Below are 20,649 nucleotides of genomic sequence, written 5' to 3' on the forward strand. Positions count from 1 at the left end.
TAAAATAAATTAACTCTAAGTGGACAAGTTTAATAGTTGAATTTTTTCTGATTTTTTGACGGACAAATCATTGACCTGCTAATCTTTACCTTAACCAAGATAGCTAAGAAATAAACCAAAATTAGATTCAGAGTTCAATCCATTATCTGAATAAAGCAAACATGTCTACTGGAAGTTTCTTTCATAAATTTGGGAAATTTAGGAATTTTCCAGGTTTCAGAATTTAGAAAACCTAGTTTTGGTTTGATTTTTGGCTTGCTTGAGATCAGGGGTCAAGGCTTGTGTTTTGGTTCAGTGCTTGTGTTTCTCTTTTCTATTTGTATTTTCTTGTTGGTTACTTCGTCTTTAGGGAGCCTCACACGCCTTTATTTGATATGGTATATAAACAAATTTCACTGAATTTAAAAACTTTGACTCCAAAAAGTATTTAGTATTGAACTATAATATTTAACTATGTTAGTATTGGACTTGGAATGGAAAGCCCAGAATATTAAAATGTTTTTCCTCACTCATCAGCTAAACAATGACTATACTTATCATAAAAGCTAGATGAAATAGCAAACAGACATACTTTCATAAAGAAAAAAAAGTACGAAGATGGTGATCATTTTAGAAAATTAGCATTTCCCTTGAGTAGCAGAGGTATTTTGACATGTTTACCTCAAAAAAAAAGAAAAAAGGCAAATAACTATTATTTGCCAACATACTATTGAAGTGGTTAGTATTTAATATTACAATACAGATTAATTATAGAAAGAATCATTGTTGATATTAGAAATTATAAGAATAAGAAATAAGAAAAAGAGTTCAAAATAGAGGAGATATGGGGGTCATGAATCAGCCAATAGAAGGATATCAGAGCATTTTTTAGAAAAATGCTTGTCTTGGCGGAGCATTCTCAGTTATATCCAGTCTTTGAAAACGGATTGTGATATGACGGTAAAGGTGCAGAGGTGCTCCCCATGCAGTAAAAATGCAGTGGTGCAGCACAATAGAAACGGGATTTAAGACAACTTATGCATTAATTAGTCCTTTGCACAACAACTCTTCACCTTTACTGCATGGGTAGCAGTTCTGCATGTTTACCCAACATGATAGACTGAATAATATACAGTTGTTTTGATAATGGTGCAGATTAGCAAGATTAGCTACCCCTATAGTATAGGATGCCTGATAGAACCAGAATAGACAGTAAAAAATGAGTTGTTTATATCCTGCATCTACTGGGCAGCATCTCTGTAACCTTAAAGTACAATTTACTGAATAACATAGATTGAGAAATGAATTGTTTTGGTTAATTTCGAATATAGGATGATAATGAGATATTTAGGAAACAAACATACCCTTTGACTCAGAGTTTAATGCTGTAAGTAGAAGGGCCTTATTGACTACAGAACGAACCACGTGGTTTATGCTCCAAATAAGGGCATAGCCTCCCTAGGGAGAATGATTGCGTAATCGGTCAATGGCCTCTTTTTCCAAGGTTGATTCTATGTGTAATAACTCCGGGACGAAGGTTGCACATGCGCATTGAATTCTAACGGGAACAATGTTATTGATCTAGGACTCGAGGGGGAAGTGAATTTCCGAGAACTTGATTGCGTAATCGTTCGTGAATGTCATGGTGTCCAGAAATTTGGAACACCTGTGCTGTCGACCTCAATTCACCTATCGTGAATCAATAATTCCCCTTAGAAACAACAAATAATTCCCCTTTCTTGACAGATCAATCAACCAATGACATCATCTGTCAGACTTTAAAAATGTTCGTCTAGAAACGATTCTCCAGGAATAGATCCAAGTCATTAATGTCATTGCCTCGGAAACAACTCTTTTGGTTGAACTCCAAAGGATATTAATAACCAAACGCCATGGAAACAATTCTCTGAGAAACATCTCAGCGAAGAATTGTTTTAGTACGGGAATCAGGTTTCTTATTAATTTGAAATGCATTAGCGCAGAGATGCCAAAAACAAAAGGAACACGCTGAATTACGTTTGGGGATTATTTGAGCGAAACTGTTTTAGACAGGTTATGGAATTATTTCGGCGAAACAGCTAGAGACATTTTAAAAGATGATTTTTGACGAGATTTTGAAAGAGGTTTTGAGTGTGGTCGTTATAATACACAAGTTTCATTTGAACAGTGTTGTGAAGTCCTCTACCCCAACCCCTAAGGGTTCCGATCCCCCAACCCCAACCCCAAAGGAAGCCCCCGGTCCTCAAAGGTCCCCCGGGCTCCCAAAGGACCACCCGAGTCTCAAGGGTCCCCCAGACCCCCAACGGACCCCCAGACCCCCAAAGGCCCTCTCCGGGCCCCCCAAAGGCCCATCGAGCTCCCAAAAGACCAACGGGGTCCCAAAGGCCCTCCACCGGTCCCCAAATGTCCCCCAGGCTCCCAACTGGCCCCCGGACCCCCAAAGGCCCTCCCCCGGCCCCCAAAGGTCCACCGGGCTCCCAAAGGCCCTCCCCTGGTCCTCAAAGGGCCCCCCGGACCCCCAAAGGGCCCCCGGACCCCAAAGACCCTCACCCGGTCCTCAAAGGTCCCCCGGGCCCGAGAAGCGCCACAGGCCAGGAAAGCGCCGCATGGGGATGCGCCGCAGGGGATGCGCCGCGGGGTCAGGGGATGCGCCGCATGGGAGGCACCGCAGGAATGCGCCGCAGGGATGCGCCGCAAAAAGTAAACTAAAAAGTAAAAATTTCGAAATGTTATCCCCCAAACGCCCCCCCCCATACCCCAATTCCGAAGGAACCCCCCGGTCCCCAAAGGTTCCCCGGGCTCCCACCCTCCTCCAAGGGTCCCCCAAACACCCTCCCCGGGCCTCCCAAAGAGCCCCCTCTCCATTTTTTTAATACTTTTTTATGGCTTTATTATATCTTCTGAACAAGTTCCATTCATAATGTCATTCCTATACCCATTTTCCAACCTCAAAGAGTCCCCTCCCCAATTCGTAAATACTTTCTTGAATTTTTTAACATGGTATTTTTTTAACTTTTTACGTATCTTAAAATGATATGAAATATGCTTACGGCTCTACCAATCGTACTCTGTGCTTGTTCATGGACACGACGCGGCTTTTCCACTGGTACTCTATGGCAGGTTATCGACACTACCGAGTTTATTGCATGCATTAAATCAGTATTTTTTACGCAGTGGAAGGATCAACACACAATTCATATCTGTAAAAAGTGAAGATGAATTATTCGACGAAAGTATGTACACATGAAAAAATCATTGTCGTGTTGAACGCAGACAAGGAGAAATACCTGAACTATGAAACGAGTGCAAGCGGAGATCTTATTGGCAATGTATGCATACGTTGTCATAACAGCGAGAAGTTAAATTTCTTTGGAGTACCCAAGAATTTCAATCGTGCAAACGGCGGATATGCAAGAGTAACATTACCAGAGAAATTAGTGCTCAAAGAGAATGCAAACTTAAAAATAATTGTCGATGATCGGGGACAACTCCTTGCTACGGCTTCTGGTAACACATTGCCTGTTGATAAATCCTATCATCCTCTTGCCGGTATTAGCATTTTAAAGAGAACAAGAAGAAGACAAGCATACCCCTGCACCAACATCATAAATCATATCTTGTCAATGTGTCAAAACTGCCATCTATGTAAAAATAATGTGACAATAGACAGTGAAATCGCAGGCAGAATAAAAAGGACATTAGCAGACAATATCATCAATGAATATAAAGATGAATTGACGGAGAGTGAAGCGCAAGTGTACTAATAATGTGTAATAATGTATTTAACGTATTTTTATATTAATATTCTACATGTCATTATTTCATTAAAAAGATTTTATGCATTATTTTGTTAAGTGTTCATTATTTTTAGGGTATGCTAGAGCGTCAAACGTTCAGAATATCTATTAAAAAGGTCAGTGATGTAAGAAAAAGAATTTTTAGAGATAGAGATGCTACTAGCAGACTAAATTTTTCATAGAAGATAGAAAAGTTCAAGTTCTCTTCTGAATTTTACCAAAGAACACGCTTCAATTCTAATTTCACCAGAGAAAACAAAAATCTTCCACGTCAGTTTTAAATTCACCAAGACATGAAAAATTTAAAGTTCAATTCTAATTTTTCGATGGCAGATAGGAAAAGTTATACTATGCTTTTGATTATTTTCTATGAAGGTAAAAAGTACTAGTTCATTTTTAAATTTTCTCAACGAAGTGAAGAAAAGTTCAAGTTCTCTTCTTAACTTTACCAAAGAACACGCTTCAATTCTAATTTCGCCAGAGAAAACACAAATCTTCCACGTCAGTTTTAAGTTCACCAAGACATGAAAAATTTAAAGTTCAATTCTAATTTTTCGGTGGCAGATAGGAAAAGTTATACTATGATTTTGATTATTTTCTATGAAGGTAAAAAGTTCTAGTTCATTTTTAAATTTTCTCAACGAAATGAAGAAAAGTTCAAGTTCTCTTCGGAATTTTACCAAAGAACACGCTTCAATTCTATATTCTCCAGAGAAAACAAAAATCTTCCACGTCAGTTTTAAGTTCACCAAGACATGAAAAATTTAAAGTTCAATTCTAATTTTTCGGTGGTAGATAGGAAAAGCAATACTATGATTTTGATTATTTTCTATGAAGGTAAAAAGTTCTAGTTCATTTTAAAATTTTCTCAACTAAGTGAAGAAAAGTTCAAGTTCTCTTCTGAATTTTACCAAAGAACACGCTACAATTCTAATTTCTCCAGAGAAAACAAAAATCTTCCACTTCAGTTGTTTATTTCACAAAGACATAAAGAAATTTAAAGTTCAATTCTAATTTTTCGGTGGCAGATAGGAAAAGTAATACCATACTTGTGAATATTTTCAAGAAAGATAAAAAGTTCTAGTTCAATTTAAAATTTTCTCAACGAAGTCAAGGAGAGTTCAAGTTCTCTTCTGAACTTTACCAAAGAACACAATTCAATTCTAATTTCTCCAGAGAAAACAAAAATCTTCCACGTCAGTTTTAAGCTCACAAAGAGATAAAGAAATTTAAATTTCATTTCTAAATTTTTCGGTGGAAGATAGGAAAAGCAATACCGTACTTGTGAATATTTTCATGGAAGATAAAAAGTTCTAGTTCAATTTAAAATTTTCTCAACGAAGTGAAGAAAAGTTCAAGTTCTCTTCTGAATTTTACCAAAGAACACGCTACAATTCTAATTTCTCCAGAGAAAACATAAATCTTCCACTTCAGTTCTATATTTCACAAAGACATAAAGAAATTTAAAGCTCAATTCTAATTTTTCGGTGGAAGATAGGAAAAGTAATACCATACTTGTGAATATTTTCATGGAAGATAAAAAGTTCTAGTTCAATTTAAAATTTTCTCAACGAAGTGAAGAAAAGTTCAAGTTCTCTTCTGAACTTTACCAAAGAACACGCTTCAATTCTAATTTCTCCAGAGAAAACATAAATCTTCCACGTCAGTTTTAAGTTCACCAAGACATGAAAAATTTAAAGTTCAATTCTAATTTTTCGGTGGCAGATAGAAAAAGTTATACTATGATTTTGATTATTTTCTATGAAGGTAAAAAGTTCTAGTTCATTTTTAAATTTTCTCAACGAAGTGAAGAAACGTTCAAGTTCTCTTCTGAATTTTACCAAAGAACACGCAACAATTCTAATTTCTCCAGAGAAAGCTAAAATCTTCTACTTCAGTTCTTTATTTCACAAAGAGATAAAGAAATTTAAAGCTCAATTCGAATTTTTCGGTGGAAGATAGAAAAAGTAATACCATACTTGTGAATATTTTCATGGAAGATAAAAAGTTCTAGTTCAATTTAAAATTTCCTCAACGAAGTTAAGGAGAGTTCAAGTTCTCTTCTGAATTTTAACAAAGAACACGCTACAATTCTAATTTCTCCAGAGAAAATAAAAAGCTTTCACTTCAGTTTTAAGTTCACCGAGACATAAAAAATTTAAAGTTCAATTCTAATTTTTCGGTGGAAGATAGAAAAAGCAATACCGTACTTGTGAAATATTTTCTATGAAGATAAAAAGTACTAGTTCATTTTTAAATTTTCTCAACGAAGTGAAGAAAAGTTCAAGTTCTCTTCGGAATTTTACCAAAGAACACACTTTAATTCTAATTTCTCCAGAGAAAACAAAAATCTTCCACGTCAGTTTTAAGTTCACAAAGACATAAAGAAATTTAAAGTTCAATTCTAATTTTTCGATGGCAGACAGGAAAAGTTATACTATGATTTTGATTATTTTCTATGAAGGTAAAAAGTTATAGTTCATTTTTAAATTTTCTCAACGAAGTGAAGAAAAGTTCAAGTTCTCTTCTGAACTTTACCAAAGAACACGCTTCAATTCTAATTTCTCCAGAGAAAACATAAATCTTCCACTTCATGTTTAAGTTCACCAAGACATGAAAAATTTAAAGTTCAATTCTAATTTTTCGGTGGCAGATAGGAAAAGTTATACTATGATTTTGATTATTTTCTATGAAGGTAAAAAGTTCTACTTCATTTTTTAATTTTCTCAACGAAGTGAAGAAAAGTTCAAGTTCTCTTCGGAATTTTACCAAAGAACACACTTTAATTCTAATTTCTCCAGAGAAAACAAAAATCTTCTGCTTCAGATGTTTATTTCACAAAGACATGAAAAATTTAAAGTTCAATTCTAAATTTTTCGGTGGTAGATAGGAAAAGCAATACCGTACTTGTGAAATATTTTCACGGAGGATAAAAAGTTCTAGTTCAATTTAAAATTTTCTCAACGAAGTCAAGGAAAGTTCAAGTTTTCTACTGAATTTTACCAAAGAACACAATACAATTCTAATTTCTCCAGAGAAAATAAAAATCTTCCACATAAGTTCTTTATTTCACAAAGACATAAAGAAATTTAAAGTTCAATTCTAAATTTTTCGGTGGTAGATAGAAAAAGTAATACCACACTTGTGAATATTTTCCCAGAAGATAAAAAGTTCCAGTTCAATTTAAAATTTTCTCAACGAAGTGAAGAAAAATTCAAGTTCTCTACTGAATTTTACCAAAGAACACAATTCAATTCTAATTTCACCAGAGAAAATAAAAATCTTCCAATTCAGTTCTTTATTTCACAAAGACATAAAGAAATTTAAAGTTCAATTCTAAATTTTTATGTGGAAGATAGAAAAAGTAATACCATACTTGTGAATATTTTCCCGGAAGATAAAAAATTTCTAGTTCAATTTAAAATTTTCTCAACGAAGTGAAGAAAAGTTCTCCTCTGAACTTTACCAAAGAACACAATTCATTTCTAATTTCTCCAGAGAAGACAAAATCTTGCACTTCAGTTCTTTATTTCACAAAGGCATAAAGAAATTTAAAGTTCAATTCTAAATTTTTTCGGTGAAAGATAGAAAAAATAATACCATACTTGTGAATATTTTCACATAATATAATTACCATACATTTGAATATTTTCCCGGAAGATAAAAAGTTCTAGTTCAATTTAAAATTTTCTCAACGAAGTCAAGGAAAGTTCAAGTTCTCTACTGAATTTAACCAAAGAACACGCTTCAATTCTAATTTCACCAGAGAAAACAAAAATCTTCCACTTCAGTTCTTTATTTCACAAAGACACAAAGAAATTTAAAGTTCAATTCTAATTTTTCGGTGAAAGATAGAAAGAGTAATACCATACTTGTGAATATTTTCACAGAAGATAAATACCATACATGTAAATATTTTCCCGGAAGATAAAAAGTTCTAGTTCAATTTTAAATTTTCACAACGAAGTGAAGAAAAGCTCAAGTTCTCTTCTGAATTTTCTTAAAGAAGTGAAAAAAGTTTGCCCAATTCTGAATTTTACCAATGAAAATGAAAAAAGCTCCAACTTCAGTTCTTAATTTCTCAATGACATGAAACATTCAAAGTTCTCTTCTAATTTTTCCAAGAAAATAAAAAGGTTCCATTTCAGTTCAGTTTTTCCTCAAAGAGATGAAAAATTTAAAGTCCTATTCTAATTTTAAATTAAATTTTACCTGCTTTGTCTTATGGATTTAACCCTCAAATTTTTAAATTAGAAAATGAGGGACTTGTTCTATTATTAAAGACAATCGTTCAAACTCGTTCATCTAACCTCCAAAACAATAGGTTCGCTTATGAATAAATAAATATTAATAAATAAATAGAAACATTTCTACATGTTTAAGTTAGGTTAGATTAACTTGTCATGAGCTCTCATGATAAGTTAACCTAACCTTTCCCGGCGAGTATGGTTAGGTTAGGTTAGGCTAGATTAAGTTAGGTTAGATTAGGTTAGGTTAAGTTAGGTTAGCCCACGTACGCGTCACTTAGGTTAGCTTAGGTTAGGTGAGAGACAGGCAAAAAGTTAGGTGTATGATTAGGTTAGGTTAGGTTAGATTAAGTTAGGTTAGATTAAGTTAGGTTAGGTTAAGTTAGGTTAGGCTAGGTTAGCCTACGTACGTGCGCGTGCGTTGGCGAACCTCGCCTAACCTAACTTAACCTAACCTAATTTAATCTAAGCTAACTTAATCTAACCTAACCTAACCTAATCATACACCTAACTTTTTGCCTGTCTCTCACCTAACCTAAGCTAACCTAAGTGACGCGTACGTGGGCTAACCTAACCTAACTTAACCTAACCTAATCTAACCTAACTTAATCTAGCCTAACCTAATCTAACCATACTCGCCGGAAAAGGTTAGGTTAACTTATCATGAGAGCTCATGACAAGTTAATCTAACCTAACTTAAACATGTAGAAATGTTTCTATTTATTTATTAATATTTATTTATTCATAACCAAACCTATTGTTTTGGAGGTTAGATGAACGAGTTTGAACGATTGTCTTTAATAATAGAACAAGTCCCTCATTTTCAAATTTAAAAATTTGAGGGTTAAATCCATAAGCAAAGCAGGTAAAATTTAATTTAAAATTAGAATAGGACTTTAAATTGTTCATCTCGTTGATGAAAAACCTGAACTGAAATGTAACCTTTTTATTTTCTTGGAAAAATTAGAAGAGAACTTTGAATGTTTCATTTCTTTGAGAAATTAAGAACTGAAGTTGGAGCTTTTTTCATTTCTATTGGTAAAATTCAGAATTGGGCAAACTTTTTTCACTTCTTTAAGAAAATTCAGAAGAGAACTTGAGCTTTTCTTCACTTCGTTGTGAAAATTTAAAATTGAACTAGAACTTTTTATCTTCCGGGAAAATATTTACATGTATGGTATTTATCTTCTGTGAAAATATTCACAAGTATGGTATTACTTTTTCTATCTTCCACCGAAAAATTAGAATTGAACTTTAAATTTCTTTATGTCTTTGTGAAATATAGAACTGAAGTGGAAGATTTTTGTTTTCTCTGGTGAAATTAGAATTGAAGCGTGTTCTTTGGTAAAATTCAGTAGAGAACTTGAACTTTCCTTGACTTCGTTGAGAAAATTTTAAATTGAACTAGAACTTTTTATCTTCCGGGAAAATATTCAAATGTATTGTATTTATCTTCTGTGAAAATATTCACAAGTATGGTATTACTTTTTCTATCTCTCACCGAAAAATTTAGAATTGAACTTTAAATTTCCTTATGCCTTTGTGAAATAAAGAACTGAAGTGGAAGATTTTGTTTTCTCTGGAGAAATTAGAATTGAAGTGTGTTTTTTGGTAGAGTTCAGAGGAGAACTTGAACTTTTCTTCACTTCGTTGAGAAAATTTTAAATTGAACTAGAACTTTTTGATCTTCCGGGAAAATATTCACAAGTATGGTATTACTTTTTCTATCTTCCACATAAAAATTTAGAATTGAACTTTAAATTTCTTTATGTCTTTGTGAAATAAAGAACTGAATTGGAAGATTTTTATTTTCTCTGGCGAAATTAGAATTGAATTGTGTTCTTTGGTAAAATTCAGAAGAGAACTTGAATTTTTCTTCACTTCGTTGAGAAAATTTTAAATTGAACTAGAACTTTTTATCTTCTGGGAAAATATTCACAAGTGTGGTATTACTTTTTCTATCTACCACCGAAAAATTTAGAATTGAACTTTAAATTTCTTTATGTCTTTGTGAAATAAAGAACTTGTGTGGAAGATTTTTATTTTCTCTGGAGAAATTAGAATTGTATTGTGTTCTTTGGTAAAACTCAGTAGAAAACTTGAACTTTCCTTGACTTCGTTGAGAAAATTTTAAATTGAACTAGAACTTTTTATCCTCCGTGAAAATATTTCACAAGTACGGTATTGCTTTTCCTATCTACCACCGAAAAATTTAGAATTGAACTTTAAATTTTTCATGTCTTTGTGAAATAAACATCTGTAGCGGAAGATTTTTGTTTTCTCTGGAGAAATTAGAATTAAAGTGTGTTCTTTGGTAAAATTCCGAAGAGAACTTGAACTTTTCTTCACTTCGTTGAGAAAATTAAAAAATGAAGTAGAACTTTTTACCTTCATAGAAAATAATCAAAATCATAGTATAACTTTTCCTATCTGCCACCGAAAAATTAGATTTGAACTTTAAATTTTTCATGTCTTGGTGAACTTAAACATGACGTGGAAGATTTATGTTTTCTCTGGAGAAATTAGAATTGAAGCGTGTTCTTTGGTAAAGTTCAGAAGAGAACTTGAACTTTTCTTCACTTCGTTGAGAAAATTTAAAAATGAACTATAACTTTTTACCTTCATAGAAAATAATCAAAATCATAGTATAACTTTTCCTGTCTGCCATCGAAAAATTAGAATTGAACTTTAAATTTCTTTATGTCTTTGTGAACTTAAAACTGACGTGGAAGATTTATGTTTTCTCTGGAGAAATTAGAATTAAAGTGTGTTCTTTGGTAAAATTCCGAAGAGAACTTGAACTTTTCTTCACTTCGTTGAGAAAATTTAAAAATGAACTAGAACTTTTTACCTTCATAGAAAATATTCACAAGTATGGTATTGCTTTTTCTATCTGCCACCGAAAAATTAGAATAGAACTTTAAATTTTTTATGTCTCGGTGAACTTAAAAATGGAGTGGAAGATTTTTGTTTTCTCTGGAGAAATTAGAATTGTAGCGTGTTCTTTGATAAAATTCAGAAGAGAACTTGAACTCTCCTTAACTTCGTTGAGGAAATTTAAGAATGAACTAGTACTTTTTATCCTCCATGAAAATATTCACATGTATGGTATTGCTTTTTCTGTCTTCCAACCGAAAAATACTAATCTAACTTTAAATTTCTTTATGTCTTTGTGAAATAAAGAACTGTGGTGGATGTTGTTTTTTTTCCCTGGAGAAATTAGAATTGTAGCGTGTTCTTGTTTAAAATTCAGAAGAGAACTTGAACTTTTCTTCACTTCGTTGAGAAAATTTAAAAATGAACTAGAACTTTTTACCTTCATAGAAAATAATCAAAATCATAGTATAACTTTTTCTATCTGCCACCGAAAAATTAGAATTGAACTTTAAATTTTTCATGTCTTGGTGAACTTAAAACTGACGTGGAAGATTTATGTTTTCTCTGGAGAAATTAGAATTGAAGCGTGTTCTTTGGTAAAGTTCAGAAGAGAACTTGAACTTTTCTTCACTTCGTTGAGAAAATTTTAAATTGAACTAGAACTTTTTATCTTCCATGAAAATATTCACAAGTATGGTATTACTTTTCCTATCTTCCACCGAAAAATTAGAATTGAGCTTTAAATTTCTTTATATCTTTATGAAATATAGAACTGAAGTGGAAGATTTTTGTTTTCTCTGGAGAAATTAGAATTGAAGCGTGTTCTTTGGTAAAGTTCAGAAGAGAACTTGAACTTTTCTTCACTTCGTTGAGAAAATTTTAAATTGAACTAGAACTTTTTATCTTCCATGAAAATATTCACAAGTATGGTATTACTTTTCCTATCTTCCACCGAAAAATTAGAATTGAGCTTTAAATTTCTTTATGTCTTTGTGAACTTAAAACTGACGTGGAAGATTTTTGTTTTCTCTGGAGAAATTAGAATTGAATTGTGTTCTTTGGTAAAATTCAGAAGAGAACTTGAACTCTCCTTGACTTCGTTGAGAAAATTTTAAATTGAACTAGAACTTTTTATCTTTCATGAAAATATTCACAAGTATGGTATTACTTTTCCTATCGGCCACCGAAAAATTAGAATTGAACTTTAAATTTCTTTATGTCTTTGTGAAATAAAGAACTGAAGTGGAAGATTTTTGTTTTCTCTGGAGAAATTAGAATTGTAGCGTGTTCTTTGGTAAAATTCAGAAGAGAACTTGAACGTTCCTTCACTTCGTTGAGAAAATTTAAAAAGGAACTAGAACTTTTTACCTTCATAGAAAATAATCAAAATCATAGTATTGCTTTTCCTATCTACCACCGAAAAATTAGAATTGAACTTTAAATTTTTCATGTCTTGGTGAACTTAAAACTGACGTGGAAGATTTTTGTTTTCTCTGGAGAATATAGAATTGAAGCGTGTTCTTTGGTAAAATTCCGAAGAGAACTTGAACTTTTCTTCACTTCGTTGAGAAAATTTAAAAATGAACTAGAACTTTTTACCTTCATAGAAAATAATCAAAATCATAGTATAACTTTTCCTATCTGCCACCGAAAAATTAGAATTGAACTTTAAATTTTTCACGTCTTGGTGAACTTAAAATTGACGTGGAAGATTTATGTTTTCTCTGGGGAAATTAGAATTGAAGCGTGTTCTTTGGTAAAGTTAAGAAGAGAACTTGAACTTTTCTTCAATTCGTTGAGAAAATTTAAAAATGAACTAGAACTTTTTACCTTCATAGAAAATAATCAAAAGCATAGTATAACTTTTCCTATCTGCCATCGAAAAATTAGAATTGAACTTTAAATTTTTCATGTCTTGGTGAACTTAAAACTGACGTGGAAGATTTTTGTTTTCTCTGGAGAAATTAGAATTGAAGCGTGTTCTTTGGTAAAATTCAGAAGAGAACTTGAACTTTTCTATCTGCTATGAAAAATTGAGTCTGCTAGTAGCATCTCTATCTCTAAAAATTCTTTTTCTTACATCTCTGACCTTTTTAATAGATATTCTGAACGTTTGACGTTCTAGCATACCCTAAAAATAATGAACACTTAACAAAATAATGCATAAAATATTTTTAATGAAATAATGACATGTAGAATATTAATATAAAAATACGTTAAATACATTATTACACATTATTAGTACACTTGCGCGTCACTTTCCGTCAATTCATCTTTATATTCATTGATGATATTGTCTGCTAATGTCCTTTTTATTCTGCCTGCGATTTCACTGTCTATTGTCACATTATTTTTACATAGATGGCAGTTTTGACACATTGACAAGATATGATTTATGATGTTGGTGCAGGAGTATGCTTGTCTTCTTCTTGTTCTCTTTAAAATGCTAATACCGGAAAGAGGTTGATAGGATTTATCAACAGGTAATGTGTTACCAGAAGCCGTAGCAAGGAGTTGTCCCCGATCATCGACAATTATTTTTAAGTTTGCATTCTCTTTGAGCACTAATTTCTCTGGTAATGTTACTCTTGCATATCCGCCGTTTACACGATTGAAATTCTTGGGTACTCCAAAGAAATTTAACTTCTCGCTGTTATGACAACGTATGCATACATTGCCAATAAGATCTCCACTTGCACTCGTTTCATAGTTCAGGTATTTCTCCTTGTCTGCGTTCAACACGACAATGTTTTTTTCATGTGCACATACTTTCGTCGAATAATTCATCTTCACTTTTTACAGATATGAATTGTGTGTTGATCCTTCCACTGCGTAAAAAATACTGATTTAATGCATGCAATAAACTCGTTAGTATCGATAACCTGCCATAGAGTACCAGTGGAAAAGCCGCGTCGTGTCCATGAACAAGCACAGAGTACGATTGGTAGAGCCGTAAGCATATTTCATATCATTTTAAGATACGTAAAAAGTATTTACGAATTGGGGAGGGGACTCTTTGAGGTTTGGAAATGGGTTTAGGAATGACATTATGAATGGATCTTGTTCAGAAAAGATATAATAAAGCCATAAAAAAGTATTAAAAAAAATGGAGAGGGGGCTCTTTGGGAGGCCCGGGGAGGGTGTTTGGGGGACCCTTGGGGGCGGGTGGGAGCCCGGATAACCTTGGAGGACCGGGGGGTTCCTTCGGGGGTCTGAGGAGGGCAGTTGGAGGATAACCGTTCGAAATTTTTACTTTTTAGTTTACTTTTTGCGGCGCAGCCCTGTGGTGCAGTCCTGCGGCGCATCCCCTGCGGCGCCTCCCCCAACCCCGCGGCGTCTCCCCCTGTGGCGCCTCCCCATGGGGCGCTTTCCTGGCCCGCGGCGCTTCTCGGGCCCGGTGGACCTTTGGGGACCGGGTGAGGGTCTTTGGGGTCCGGGGGCCCTTTGAGGGTCCGGGGGGCCCTTTGAGGACCAGGGGAGGGCCTTTGGGAGCCCGGTGGACCTTTGGGGGCCGGGGGAGGGCCTTTGGGGGTCCGGGAGCCAGTTGGGAGCCTGGGGGACATTTGGGGACCGGTGGAGGGCCTTTGGGACCCCGTTGGTCTTTTGGGAGCTCGGTGGGCCTTTGGGGGGCCCGGATAGGGCCTTTGGGGGTCTGGGGGTCCGTTGGGGGTCTGGGGACCCTTGATAGCCGGGTGGTCCTTTGGGAGCCCGGGGGACCTTTGAAGACCGGGGGTTTCCTTTGGGGTGGGGGTTGGGGGATCGGAACCCTTTGGGGTTGGGGTAGAGGACTCCACAACACTGTTCAAATGAAACTTGTGTATTATAACGACCACACTCAAAACCTCTTTCAAAATCTCTTCAAAAATCATCTTTTAAAATGTCTCTAGCTGTTTCGCCGAAATAATTCCATAACCTGTCTAAAACAGTTTCGCTCAAATAATCCCCAAACGTAATTCAGCGTGTTCCTTTTGTTTTTGGCATCTCAGCGCTAATGCATTTCAAATTAATAAGAAACCTGATTCCCGTACTAAAACAGTTCTTCGCTAAGATGTTTCTCAGAGAATTGTTTCCATGGCGTTTGGTTATTAATATCCTTTGGAGTTCAACCAAAAGAGTTGTTTCCGAGGCAAAGACATTAATGACTTGGATCTATTCCTGGAGAATCGTTTCTAGACGAAAATTTTTAAAGTCTGACAGATGATGTCATTGGTTGATTGATCTGTCAAGAAAAGGGAAATTAATTTGTTGTTTCTAAGGGGAATTATTGATTCACGATAGGTGAATTGAGGTCGACAGCACAGGTGTTCCAAATTTCTGGACACCTTGACATTCACGATCGATTACGCAATCAAGTTCTCGGAAATTCACTTCCCCCTCGAGTCCTAGATCAATAACATTGTTCCCGTTAATGCGCATGTGCAACCTTCGTCCCGGAGTTATTACACATAGAAACATCAAATAAATCGACCTTGGAAAAAGAGGTCATTGACCGATTACGCAATCATTCTCCCTAGGGAGGCTATGCCCTTATTTGGAGCATAAACCACGTGGTTCGTTCTATAGTCAATAAGGCCCTTCTACTGCTGTATCCAAATATAGCAATAATTTCCAGTGGGAACGCATCCTCTAGATTCTATAAATCAAGCTTTTTGGGGATACAAAGGGATTCAAGGGTGGGCTGCAGGGTGGTAGGGGAGGTGACCAAGACCCTGAACTTCAAGTAAACCAAAACCTAAACTGAAAATAGGGGTTTCCTATTCAAAAATTTGGAAATTTCAGACTTTTTGAAATGAATATTATATTTTGATAGAGGATTGAACTCTAAATTAAATGGTATGTTTGTCTCCTAGCTATCTTATTCTGGTCCTACATTTCGAATTTACAATTTTTTATCAGGGGTAGCTAACCTGCACCTCTACCAATCAGTGTTAGCAGTGGAAAAACTCATAGGTGCAAGCTCTAAATGAGATGCAGCAGTAGTGAGCATTACAACGAAACACAACTAGAGGAGACTTAAGAGAAGAATAAGCACAAAGGTGTCACTCCAAAAACATTTAATAGGCATTCAGCCAGCAAACATGAAGCCTTTGCTCAACATGCCTTTTATGACTAATTGCCTAACTACCGTAGTTATAAGATGAAAAATTCAGATCCGATAAGCCCAGATCTTGATTCAAAAACAGATTTCAAAAGTGTTGCATATCAGGCCAAAGGACTTGAGCAGTTTGTCGTGATTTGGACCATAGAATAAATATCATAGGAAGAGTGAGACAAACAGTCAACCACCTCCGGTACGTTTTCCCAACAAAATGCTTTCAGATGAGAGGGCAAAAAAATTTACTTGATTTTGGGAAATATTTACTAGATTTGTTCGATTTTACAAGATCTGACCCCCATTTTACTAGATTTACCAGGTGGGTGTGCTTTTTACAAGATCTAGTAAAATGTTACAAGGGGTGGCAACGTTGCTTCAATCTTCCAATCTCAATTCTAAACGGGAACTGACCCAAAAAGTATATTAAAAGAAAAAAATAACACTGCCTCTTTCTCAATAGCGTGACCCGATGGGCCAATAAAATGTTTGAAGATTCAAAATTTGAACTTGCTTTACGCATAAACTATTTCCAACGGCAAAATTTATCTAGATAAATATACAACTTCAATATTAACCAATTTCTTCCTTCTTAAAAATTGGGCTGCCTCTACGAAATTTTAACTTGTTAACAAAATTATATAGTAAGTAAATTTATGTATAAGAGAAAAAAGACATACAAATGTCATTCAAGGTGCTTACAAAGTTTGATAGGGAGGGCAGGGGAGCAGTAGCAAAAGTAATTGCTACTAAACCTTGCTTAAATTTTGAATATATTTTAGTTGTTGTGTTGCTGTTGATGTTATGGCCGAGGGTGCATCCAGGAATGTTTTTATAGGAAGGGGGGAACTACCTTTTTGAATGCGTCAAAATTTGTTTATATGCATTTTCGCTACTTTCTTATGATTTGAATACAAATTTGGGGGTACGGACTCAATAACCTCCACCTGAATACAGACTTGGATATGACAAAAAAACACACTGTTAGGAATAAAAATTGAATTCAGTTCAGTGTCAATAGTAATCAAACAAATTGTAGGTTTGGGCCACGCCGAACCGACTCCTGTTTGTGGTAACTTCTGTTCATTTTAAGTTTGATTATTCATTTTGATTTCTGACTATTTTAGTCTATTCACTCATTCAAACAAATTTCTTTTTGATTTAAGTTTTAATTATCATCTGACTCGATATTTTCGTACTTTGATGTAATATAAATCTTCATTTTTCTTTGAAAAAATGTTGTCTTTGGAAAAATCTTCTTTTTTTAAACTAAGTTAATGAAAATATAATAATAATTTATTCCTAACCCGCTATACAAAAATGAAGTGGAGTAACGCATGAAAAGAGAAAAAACACAAAAATACATTTAACATCAACACAAATAAATAAATATTACACTCAATGCGCTATGGCTAACGCCAAAGGTAGCATCAATATTCTCTTGAAAGCGGCTACTTTGTCTGACAAAAGAACTTACAATATCTGGAGCACCAAAAAACCGCATAGTCTATCTATTACTGTATCTGTGAGGCAAATACAATAAAACTTGCAATATCAGAATATCGCTAATATTCCCGTGCCGAAGCAGCATGTAAAGGCCGGCTGGGAACAAAACCGCACGGTCACAAAAACTCGAGTACAATTTAGCCAGTGCCTTTCTATTATATCTTCCCCTGTTGGGGATAATTTTCGCAAACCCCAGTTTCAGCTTCTCTTTAATATCGCTCAATGCCCGGAAATGAAATAACGTTAGCGATTTGCAAATATTGATCCCACCATCGGAAAGATTCGACACATTTACAGAAAGTGAGCCACAATCAAGCGGCGCTGCTGAAGATTTTGAGTTGAACACTAAATATTCGCATTTATAATTGTTAAGGCTTAATCCAATTTCCCCATACAGCCGCGATACTAGTTGCACAAACTTCGTTAAAGTAAGCTTCGACCTGCTAACAAGCAGAAGATCATCCGATATATGCAATATAGGAGACATTTGACAACCCTGATATTCGATTTTCCACCTCTTACATGGAAGCTCATTTCTGTTCACTTCAAGTCTTACGATCACTCTTTACTTTCGTTTGAAAGAATAGTTTTTAGTATTTTATTATAGGACCAGTATAAATGTTATCTTCTCTCTTATGCACAAGTTTTGATTAGTATTGGTCAGAACTGCTTTTTCACAGGTCGCTCACCACCAAACAAATGCGCTTTTTAGGCATAGCTAAATAAGCTGTAAATTCATTTGTCCACCCAGCTGAGCTATCTCTGAATATTTCCTAAAGAAAGTTCGGCAAATAATTTAACCGAAAAAAAAATTGGTTCACTTGTAAATAGTTTGCTGATTAAACATTTTTCCTTTGAAAAAAAAAGTTAACGGTTTTATTTCACATTCGTTTTGAAGCTCCCTTCAGTTTCTCTTGTTGCAGCAAGTTCAATAGAATTTATTCTCATGCGTATTTCCCCTGGAGAAATCTTTCCCCTGAAACTAGTACGATATTTGCCTTGGAACAGGAATTTCATTAAATAGAAGCTGGAGCATATGGCGTATAATTCTAGCGACTGAAGGTAAGCTTTTAATATCCACACGTATTTGGTTGCAAATTCTGCCTTGCCAAATGCTCCAAAGCATAGATGGGTTTGAAGTAATTTTAGTTTGCAAACAATATTTTCAGGACTATGAACTAACTGTTTGACCAACTTAAACGAAAGATTCTCCTTCCTAGATTTTGAAAAGGATTTAGAACATTGTTTAGAAATTTACTTTATAAATCTATCGTTACAGCTTTACAGACCTCAGTAAGACAATAGATTCTAGAAAATTTCTAAGAAAATATATTCTAGGAATAGAATTTAGCATTTTTAAGAAAAATAAAACCAAAGCGAATCCACCCGTCCACTCTCATATTTAGTAAGTTTTTTATTAACGTACATTGGCTGTTTTCCTTATTTGCTTCTATTTCCATTTACAACCATTTTATTACTTACTACAACTTCGGGTGTGAATACACAGCTAAAGAGTGTAAAATAGAATATTTCCTGTTATCATATGCTCTCCAATGAGCCATAACTTTTGCATTACAGCCCTTGTATCGTGAGCTTATTTAAATGTTATTAAGTATTTCTTGTCGTTCATTTCCAATATCCAGAATTGAGATGATTAAGAAATAACCCAGGGCTTGGGATGTCCAAAAGCACTTTCAAGGGGGGCTCTTGCATAAGAGTTAAAATTATCGTTTATAATTAAGTCATATACTTACTTCCAAATATACTTCCAAATATTTAAATTGTCTTTTTTTTTATTTCATAAGGTTGTGACCTATTTAGATCCTTCTTGTGGCCAGAAATTTCAATTCACCAATTTTAAGAAGAAGCAAACATGCATACTTTTCTCAATAAATGAACGAGTTCCTACTTAATAACAAAATCCATTCTTGAGGTCCGCTATTTTGACGATGTGCATGCAGTTATTGTCGTTTGATTTAGTTCAAGTTTGCCCTCAACATTATAAATTTAGTAGTGTGGTAGCAGTAGCAGTATAGTAATAGTGCTGGCAGTTGTAGCAGTGGTAGTAGTATTAGGAAAATATTTCCTTTTATGTCAATTTATCATCTCCTTTATCAATTCCTGAAAGTACCAAATCAATAGACTCAGTTATTCCTGAGTTCCGCCCTTTCAACAGCCCGTATATACATAACGTGTTTTGATTTGGAATTCAGTCTCGCCTGAGTTCCATTCTTCTTTTTGGAATGTAAAGGTCAAACATGCATACTTTTCTCAATAAATATAACATGTTTAAACAATGAACGAGCTGTCTAACTTAGAGTTTTGGAAAATGATGGACGTGGGGGGGGGGGCTACCTTCAAATCACTTTTGACTCTTAAAAATGACACTATAACTACAAATTTATGACCCACATCCGAAGTTTGTACGACCACCCATTCCATAAAAACCTTATATGCACCCAGGAAACAACTTGCTATCCTTGTCTCAGGGCTCTGGTGGGTTGTTTTAACCCTAGAGAAATTGTTCTATATTCTTTGGACTATTTTAAACAAAATGGCTATCTCACAATTTTGATCCGATGCGACTGGGGAAAAAAGGGCATTGGAGGTGGGGGACTGTGCTAGTTGCTGTCCATCACTTTCGACTCTTAAAAGAGAAATTAAAATTTCAATTTCGAATTAAATGAACCTTCTTTAAAACTTATATAACCAACCCTTCCATAAAAGCCTTAAATCTTCTCGGGGCATAAATTACAATTCTTGCTCTCAGGTCCTTAGGGGTTATTTCAACCCCAAAGGTCTTGTTATATAAAGTTTAGACTGTTTCGAATAAGTTGGCTATCTCAAAAATTCCATCCGATGCATTTAGGGAAAAGAGGACAAGACCGTATCCAGGAAGAAGGGGTTAGAGGGTTTGAACGCCCCACCCCGAAATGTTTGTCCGACTCGTAAGAGCGTAGGAAAAATGAATATAAAGAAATTTATGATAGATATGTTTTTTGATGTTTTTTTAGCCCCCCCTCCCAAAAAAAAATCTGCTTTCGTTCTTGGGGGGAATAGTTAAACCTCGATCACTTTTGACTTGAAAAAGGGCACTAGAACTTCTGATTTTCAAGTCAATAAGCCCCTTCCAAAGTTTATACGACCACTC

The 20,649-nt window shown here is 34.7% G+C and overlaps 1 protein-coding gene across 1 annotated transcript in view; it reads left to right on the plus strand.

Moving 5' to 3' along the window:
• The first annotated feature begins 18,485 nt into the window (after nt 1-18,485).
• Nucleotides 18,486-20,649, plus strand: part of LOC148956907 (band 7 protein AGAP004871-like) — a 227,806-nt gene continuing 225,642 nt past the window's right edge. The window contains exon 1 of the mRNA XM_089096831.1: nt 18,486-18,560. The gene's annotated coding sequence lies outside the window, so the exon portion shown is untranslated. The remainder of the gene's footprint in view (nt 18,561-20,649) is intronic.

The sequence above is a fragment of the Artemia sp. Qi Xiang Cuo genome, chromosome 1 (genome assembly GCF_049724085.1).
Source record: "Artemia sp. Qi Xiang Cuo chromosome 1, ASM4972408v1, whole genome shotgun sequence".
NCBI classification, from domain to species: Eukaryota; Metazoa; Arthropoda; class Branchiopoda; order Anostraca; family Artemiidae; genus Artemia; species Artemia sp. Qi Xiang Cuo.